This window comes from Magnolia sinica, chromosome 15 (genome assembly GCF_029962835.1).
Source record: "Magnolia sinica isolate HGM2019 chromosome 15, MsV1, whole genome shotgun sequence".
Lineage (NCBI taxonomy): Eukaryota > Viridiplantae > Streptophyta > Magnoliopsida > Magnoliales > Magnoliaceae > Magnolia > Magnolia sinica.
In genome coordinates, this window is record NC_080587.1 from 13695739 (window position 1) to 13705533 (window position 9795).

Sequence of the window (9795 nt, forward strand, 5' to 3'; positions counted from 1 at the left end):
GCAAGAAATGTATGTATGTGAAACAAATACCCCCTTTTCTTGATTTTCATGTTGCCTATGAGGTGGTTGATGAAATACCTATAAAAACTGTTGCCGCTGTTTTACAAACAATGAGAAATGCAGTCCGTGTGTTTGTGAAAATGCCGCAGAGGCGAACTCGGTTCGAATTGGCCCGAGCTACTGACCGAACCAAATCGAGCCGAGCTGGCCAGTCAGGCTCGAGGACCAAGCCGAGTCGAGTTTGAGCTGGGATCGGCAAGTGGCTGAGCCGAGTCGAGCTGTGCCAAGCTCGACTCGGATTAATTCGTGTACACCTCTACTCACAATGGTGCCAACCTTTTGGGCATTTTGAATGAAGCGAGCTAGAGGTGGGTTGCTGGATTACTTTCGGTTAACCTAGAGCCATGCGACTCATGTTAACCATGTAAACCAAAAATCACGATCCAACACCCGGGTGGGCCACAGGAAACAACTGGGATAGTACGTCCACCAACGCTGGTTTTGTATAGGGCACATCTTGGTGTCTCTATGTCATCTGATCCAACATTCAGCCTCTACTTAATCCATTTCATTTGGGGAGATGCTCAGTGCTCTTAGAGCATGATCAGTTGGCTGATTCCTAGCTGAATTGGTTCTCTTGGACAGTGCAATCTATCGATCTGAACAATCCATTAAGTTTTAAAACACATTGATGGGCCTACCATGCCAAAATCACACTGATTGGATGATCCCATCTCCAATCAATTCTTTCTTTGGCCTTATTTTCTATAGCCATTCATTTTCCAATGCATTTCTCACATTTTTTGAAGAAAAATCTAGGTCATTTGGTTATAGATTTCCACTAATTCAAGTGAGGTGGGTGGGTGGAATTAGAGCTTTACATGAGCTGAACTGAGTCAAGCTTGGCCTAGTTCAGCGCGGCTCGGTCAGCAGGCTATCCCAGCTCGAAGTCAGCTCCGCTTGGTCCTCGAGCTTGACTGGCCAGCTCGGCTCGGTCAACAGCTCGGGCCAACTCGATCTTTCAAGTCGAATTTGAGTTTGAGCCTACGAGCCGAATTCGAGTTTAGGTTTTAGGGTTTTTAATATATATAATATATAATTTATTTAAATATATAAATATTTATATTAAGTGAACCCGGTCCAATTCGAACCGAGTCAAGTTTTGAGCCAAGTTGAGTTGAGCTCGATCTAGCTTGGACTCGGCTCGATATTTTTTCAAGGTAAAAAAATCAGTTTGACTTGGCTCGAACTTAGTTTCGAGCCAAGTCGAGTCGAGTCAAGCTTTTTCAAGTTAAGTCGTGTGAGTTAACTTAGCTAACTTAGTTCTTTGTCCATACCAAGATCATAGATGGCTCAAATCTCCAAATATATCCATTAAGCTACAATTCCCAAGTTTGGGGTTATATCAAAAGTTTGTGATATTTAAATTTCCAATTAGAAATTTGGTATAGATTTTGAAAATGCCCAAACCTTTAAGATGCTCCACCAAGCCTAAGAAGCCGAGGCAACAATTTCAATATGCCAGATAGATCTATCTCTGATGTATTTTTCATTAACCCATTTACCTTAGAGGCTTGGATCACTACGAAAAACTTTCCAAAATTGTTCGAGGAGGCAAGCTTTGGTTGAGATTTCCAATGGAATAATTCTCACTGTTTTGATTTTGGGCTTGCAGATGTGATTCCAATTGATCAAATGGATTTTGGAATTACCCTAAAGGAAGCCTATAATGCACCTTTTTAGACTATTAAAATACAGCAAAGCATTTGACCAAAATACTACTAGGAGGAGATCCATTCTTGATCACACAACAATTTTGAAATAAAAAGAAAAAAAAAAAAAGTAGAGAAAAACTGCAAACCACATTACAAAGATTTATATGGTTCCTTTTCGATAAGTCTAAGGCTTAAAAAATAAAAAAGTAGCTCTCAGTTACGGTGACGATTCTCTCTCTCCCTCTCACGACAAAATATATATTACGCCTAGAGAATTAGGGTTTACATAAAAACACCATATGAAATTAAAAAATTGCCCTGGTGATTACTCCCTAGATCCTAACAAAAACATGGAGATAGGAAATGGTAGACGTTATCAATTCTAATCTACCAACAAAAGACAAAAGAGAAATCTCTCCTTCATTAAGCCTTTTTTTCCATAGCCAAGAAGAGTACAAGGACAGGCACAGGTGTTTTATTGGCAAAATTCCCATTTACATTCAAGATTTATGTCTTTGCAATGGTAGGAGCCAGAAAAGGATAACAACACTTTTTTGGAGATTTATCCCATGACCTGAATTTTTAATTTTGTACATTAGGAAAAGTATGGAAAAAAAAAAAAAGGTCGAGTCAACTCAGTTAGCGAGCCAACTTGAAATGCCTTGTGACTCAGTGAGTCGAGTTGACTCGGGTGAGTTTTCAGTCGAGTCACCTAATCGGGCCCAAACTTCTAGACCCGAGCCGATCTGCCTGATGGTAGGCCACGGTGCTGACTTGGCAGGCTGGCCCAACCTGTTAGCACGCCACTATTGATTACATTTTAACTTAAATGCTCTATTTCTGTCAGAGCACTATAACATGTATTGGGACACCTAGACAGCTCGATCGAGTGATCTGGACTGTCTATCATGACCAACGTTCATTCATGGGCTACTGATATCACATTGATTTGACAATATTAACCATCACATCAGTGGCCTTTAAAAATGGACGGCTGAGATCATTTATTATAAAGTGGGTCTAATCACAAATCGGATCCATCCGTTAGATTGTTTCGCTCACCTGATGGCTCACTCCTAGTGGCTAGGGCGGTCAATGGGTATCCACACCTCTGGGTACCCGATGGACCTGGCTCGATTTTAATGGGTCCGGGTCCCATTTCGGAACCGTTAAGAAAGTAGGCCGCGTTCATGTCCCACCTTTTGGACCTGGTTAAAGATCAGGTCTAATCGGGTTTGGGTCGGGCCCATGTTATGGATCTAATTAAAGTCGGCTCTAGTCAGTTCCAGGTCAGGTCCAAAATAGTTTTAATGGTAAAAGTGTGTGTGTATAATATATATATATCTAGAGAGAGAGAGAGAGAGAGAGAGAGAGAGAGAGCATTTGATAGGCACAAATGACACTTTTGCATCCTGCCGTTGCAGACAATCTGCGCCTATCCAAATCTATGAATAAACCGTAAGATGATCGAAACCCAATGCTATCATCTCTGTCCTCATAAAATGATTCTCCTGGACTCACGCCAAGACTCTTGGAATTCTACAGCCTTTCGCATGAAGTTCCTGCACAAGGATTCTATGTGGGGCCTAAAAGGATTCTATGTGGGGCCTACTGTGATGTTTTTGAGATCATTTTAGGACTTTCGACCAAAAACAAGGTGTATCCAAAACTTAAATGGGCCACACGAAAGGAAACAGTGGGGATTTAGTGACCACCATTTGAACATTTATTTGGCTACAAAAGCTTTGTATCGGTTTAAGTTTTTAGTGTTTTCATTTCATCTCACCGAAAATGACCTTATAAATGGTTTGGATGGAATATAAACATCAAGGTGGAGCCTAGGAAGGTTTCAACGGTAAGCATTCCCTTCCCCACTGTTTCATCTCGTATGACCCACTTGAGTTTTGGATCCTCCTCATTTTTGGTATAATGTCTTAAAATGATATCTAAAATGTTAGGGGCCTTGCAGAAAACCTGAGGATCTAGCCTCCCAAAACAAACCAGAATTATGGGATAATAAAGCAATGAAATAAATCAAAGCATAAACTACACCACACAAGAGATTTTTACGTGGAAAACCTTCAAAGAGGTAAAAATCACGGGACCTCGTCCAGATCAACAATCTACTATGAAGTAGAACGTTATAACCTTTTTCACTTACGCAAGAGTGGATAAACAATAAGAGAATAAAAGAAAAACAAAGAGAGATCTCACCGATCACGAGGACACAGAAGCGCTGAGATGTCGAGTGCACAATAGATTACCTCTATGAGCATAACTTCCCTTCCACAAGCTTCCTCTCTCTCTCTCTCTCTCTCTCTCTTTTTCTCTCTCTTACACACACACACACACACACACACACACACATTTGGATGTTTCTTTACCAGGCTACTGAAATTTAAATGTTTTGGATTTAAAAAAATACATCAATTTTTATTTTTTAAAATTTTATTTAATTAACCTAAATATTACTTAATAACCATTAGCGCTCAATGTCAGTGTATACAGGGGTGGTACTAATAAAGAACTTCGATTAATCAACCATAGGAAGCCAATGAATTTGCCCGATCACTTGAACATCGGTGTTTAGTGTAACGTCCCGCCCAACTAGAACAGTCTGGGGCGCCCACGTAGGATTTGCCACAGGACCGGTCGTTTAAGCCACTCGTAGTGGTGTATCACAAATAAATTAGAACAAGATTAGCCCAATTGAATAGGTCAAACGAGTCCTGATAGATCCTGATGCGGGCCTCTAAGTCAGATGGCCGTTAACACCTAGCTACAGCCCGTGCGGGCTATACCGCGACATGGGAAGGTTAAAAAATTATAAAAATTTAGGGAGCATAGATCTCACCGGGCTTGGGGACCATCGTGGACCACGGACCTAGTGGACACGTGGAATCTGACATTTGTCAAATGCAACCCACCAATGCCAAAATTGGAATCTGGCACTGGTAAATAAAAATGAGATTTGACGTATTTTAGTCGTTGGATTTCTTCCAAATTTACGGTAAATGTCTAATGTATTTTTCTACACCTGCCCACAAAAATTGGGTCCCGATCGTGGCACGGTGACCGTTAATCATGAATCAGACCCATGCGACCAAACCTCATATCCGATCATCCACAAATTTTGCATGGCCCTTCATTGGGCCATGAAGCACCTATCCTATTAGTTTCATGGCCAGAGGGCCACTAAAACTGCCCCGATTCTCCAAACAAGCTCTACACCGCTCGTTGGTGGGCCACTAGTTCCAAAACTATAGAATAATGTCCATCTTATTGGGCTTAACGCCCATCGCCGGAATCGGACCGGGGTACTATCCAGAACCGCTCAACTTGAGCCGAAGGACGAGTGCATGAGAAGTGCAAATACCCTAAAGGAAGGAGTTGGAACTTAAGTGAATTAAGTCATCCACTCTTATGCAAAGTTGAGGATTTCGGACCGTCAGTTTGCGACCAAACTTTACCCATGGAGTAAGGATATTTTCCTGCTTATATCCGTATAGCCGCGGCCCCGATCGACTATCGGTGACCGTTAAACAGACTTTTAATCATATCTGCCGATTGGCGCATCCAAATGGCGGGCCGATCATATACATACGTAGATCATCATTAAGGCTAACTATCCTACGGTGTATATCAATATGTACACCCCATAGTGGGCTCTAGAGCTTAGAAAGACCCTCCTATAGGTTTAGTATAGTAAAAACTTAGCCCTTGGGGCCATTTACACCAAATCTAACATTATAAAATGGGCTTCTTTGGGGCACCCCTCTCCTCATACGAATTTGCCCTAGAGAAAGGAAAGAGAGAAGAGAGAAAAGAGAGAAAGGGAGAAGAGGAAGAGGAGAAAGGAGAAGAAAGAGAGAGTGAGGGAGAGAAAGTGGGTCATAGTTGAAGTGGGGCCCAAGGAAGTTCTATCTTGCAAACCTCTCCCTCTTTTTCAAGGAAACTCTTCACCACAACCGCAAGAACTATTTCTGTTGATTGTATAGGTAAATCCTTCACCCCTTTTTCTTGAAACCCTTGTGTGAGAGATGATTCACATGAGATTCTAACATACAAGTACATTGTCTTAGGGTTCCGGTCGATCGACACGGAGTTCAGCGCTTCTAGGTCATTTCCAAGATCTCAACGATCCATAGGTGCGGACTATTATTCTTAGGTAGCCTAGCACCAATTTTAATACAAGATTAATGATTTTGGTTGCTTGGATGTCGTATTTGGAGAATCTAGAGAAACCCTAGGAATTGTAGGTTTGTTGAAATAATATAAAATTGTTGGTTTGACTATTTCGATGATTGTTCTTGCCTCTCATATGATTTAGTGTATGGATGATTACATGTTCATGCCTTGTGTGATTTTTTCATGTGTTGTTGCCTCATAAGATGTATGATTTATTGCTCTTGTACATATGATTTCTCAACATGGAGGAAGTGTTAACTTCCTCACCAACCCACACCACACACATACACTTTATTCATGATATTAATAGTTTGCTTGTTAGAGAAATTTGAATTGTATGTTGAGCAATATGAGAACATGGTGTTGAATATGCTTGATGTTACATTAGTTGTTGGCATGCTACCCTTGGGTTGGTCAGGAACTTGAGGAGAGACGGTAGTCCCATCGGTAGGACTACGCTATGGTTGGACTTGTGGGTTTGGGCGGGTGTGATCGGGTGGCTGTAGTTCGACTACATGGGACCCTCGTGCCCGATGTCACACGCCTCACGCTCGCCTGACTCGTGAGGTCTAGCCTACCGTCTGACCAACCTTGATTGTTAACCCTGTTTGCTCACACATGTTTGGAACCTGGAATACCCTACAACCGTGGTAGCCCATCAATAACCCACTTGAAATTGGTCCACAGCCTCGTGAGCCGGGCATGGTGGAATGAGACACTGTGTCCGAGCTGTCGGCCTATGCTGGGGTACCGCGCCTCCCCGTAGTGACCGCGAGCGATCCCTTTCTCATGGCACTCCTCATGTGCTTGAAGTCGGGGATGAGGAACCCGACGGGATCACGGACCGCGGGGTCTCGGCCTCACGCATTGGGGGGTCTTGGCCTCGCAACCGTTTAGGGCATTGATACGTGGGGTGTACCAGATTCTCAAATCTGCTGGATGAATGGACCTAACTAACAACTCGGCTAACACGTTGCATTGCATCGCACTAGTTAGGGTGGCGACTCGACAGTCGAGGTCGCACTGAGGGAGTGTTGTCATTTGGGATCGTTAGATGGTGTCGCTCGAGGGAGTGTTGTGGTGAGGGCATGCATCATATCATCCAGCATGCATGCGCATTAATAAGTTTAGTTAGATGTTTATGATTGACTGTTTTTCATTAAGGTCATATTATAATTGATGTCTGTGATAACTTAAGATTAATAGCACCCACTGAGTTGATCACTTACTCCCACTCTGGGATAGTGTTTTAAAACACCAAGCAGACCCGTTCTTAGATGCAAGTGACTCAGGGCTGGAGGAGCCTGGCGAGGCGAGCCTCGACGAAGAGGATGAGCTATCTTATTTCTAGTTGATGGACGACTCTCCATCGGCTTGATGGGCAGGATTTGGATTGCTGAGCAATGGGCTCAGCCTTATTATTCTTTTGGACATAGAATTCTTGTGTTGTTTTGGTTGGGTAACGTCTTCTGCGACCCATTTATATTTTTGGACTTGTATATATGATAGATTTCTTTCATTTCAGTAGACTTGTGTGGTTGTACTTCATGTTCCCGGAAATTTCAGGCTGCGCATTTAAACCTGATTAAACGTAATAATGAAAATCGGTTATCAATGACACTCGGGAACTCTGGAGTCGAGTGTATGCACGACCCCCGATTTCCAGCGCGTTACAAGTTGGTATTACAAAGCTTTAGGAAACCCTCTTGCATTACCTAGAAAGCCCTACGTACCTCCTATTTATAGTTTAGGAAACTCCCTTTCGCATGGGTGCGAAAACCGCCTCAAAATTTCGAATCCCACACAAAATCGGACTAGAATCTGCGTAACCTCGACTAGTCGAGCAGTGTCCTCGACCGGTTGAGCGGCCCACTCGACCAGTCTAGCACCTCCCTCGACTGGTCGAGCACCACGGGAAAAATAAACCCAAAGTCGTTGGACTTTGAGTCGAGTCAGGGCTCGACTGGTCGAGTATCACCCTCGACCGGTTGAGTAAGGCTCACGACCGGTCGAGCCTGAGAGGAAATCCCATCAAAACTCCCCCTTTCTGACCCAGGAGGGATTCACCTTCTTCAAGCCAGTCAGGTTTCTACAAACCTTAAACTTGCCCTTGAGCAAAGCCTTGGTTATCATGTCTAACTCATTATCGTCCGTGTAAACCTTCTCAAACTGTAACACCTTCTGTTCCAAAGTATTCCTGATTCAGTGATATCGAATCTCTATGTGCTTCGACTTGGAATGCTGACTTAGATTCTTGCTCAAGTGTATAACACTTTGACTATCGTAATAGACCATGTACTCCTTCTGCTTCAGGTTAAGTTCCTGTAGGAACCTTTTCACCCAAAACATCTCTTTACATGCTTCTGTGACTACAATATACTTGACCTCTGTTGTCGATAATGTTACGACCTTCTGTAGTTTGCTTTGCAAAGAGACCACTCCCCCTACAAATATGAATATGAATCTCGATGTAGACTTCCTGGAGTCTATGTCGCCTACCATATCTGCATCTGTGTAGCCTTTTAGTGCAGGTTTTCCATCACCATAGCATAGGCTCAACTCAAACGTGAACATAAATCCCGATGTAGACTTTCTGGAGTTTATGTCGCCTGCCATATCTGCATAGCCCTCTAACACAGGTTTTCCATCACTATAGCATAGGCTCAACTTGGATGAGCCTTTTAGATACCGCAGTATCCATTTCACCGCTGCCCAATGCTCTTTGCCAGGAATGACAAAATATCAGCTGACAACACCAATTGTATATGCTATGTCTGGGCGTGTACACACCATAACATACATCAAACTTCCTACAGCTGACGCGTAGGGTATCTTCTTCATCTCTTCCACCTTCGCCTTCGTCTTGGGACATTGCATGTCGCTCAATCTGAAGTGATGACTTTATTGAATCTTAAAGCTTCACCACATTCATATTGAACCGCTTTAAGACTTTTTCAATATACCACTCTTGTAATAGCCAAAGCTTCTTCTATCACGGGTTATCTCCATTCCTAGGATTTGTTTAGCGGAACAATTCTTTCATCGCAAACGACTTGCCCAACTCCTGTTTCAGCCTATTGATCTTCTTGATGTCTTTTCCCATAATGAACATGTCATTAACGTATAACATAAGAATTAAGAAATTACTATCTGAGAACTTGCGCGTGAACACACAGTGGTCCGATTCCGTTCTGTTATACCCATGCTTCAGCATAAATGAGTCAAACTTCTTTTACCATTGCCGTGGAGCTTGTTTCAACCCATATAAGCTCTTCCTCAGCCTATACACCATATGCTCTTTGCCCTTGACTTCGAACTCCTCTGGTTGGTGCATGTAGATCTCTTCTTCCATGTCACCATAGAGGAAGACAGTTTTAACATCTAACTGCTCTATCTCCAGATCCATGCTAGCCGCCAACCCAAGCAACACCCGTATGGATGTCATCTTCACCACTGGTGAGAATATCTCCTCGAAGTCTATGCCTTTCCTCTGACTAAACCCTTTCACCACAAGTCTAGCCTTAAACCTCGTCTGTGAATTCTTCTGCTCAACCTTTTTTCTGAACACCCACTTTTTACTCAAAGCTTTCTTGCCCTTAGGCAATTTCACTATATCATAGGTATGATTCTTATGCAAGGATTCCATCTCTTCTTGCATAGCTTTCAACCACTCCCTCTTATGCTCATCGGCTAGGGCCTTAAAATAATCTTCTTGCTCTCCTCCATCAGTCAGTATAATGTACTAATGCGGCGAGCACCTCTTGGACAACTGTCTGTCCCTAGATGACTTCCTCACCTGTGGCTCAACAGGTGGATCAAATGGGGGCTCTCTCCATCTTCTGTAGAAACTCCCTCGTCCTCTGCACCTTGCTGTACTCCCCCGTCATCATGC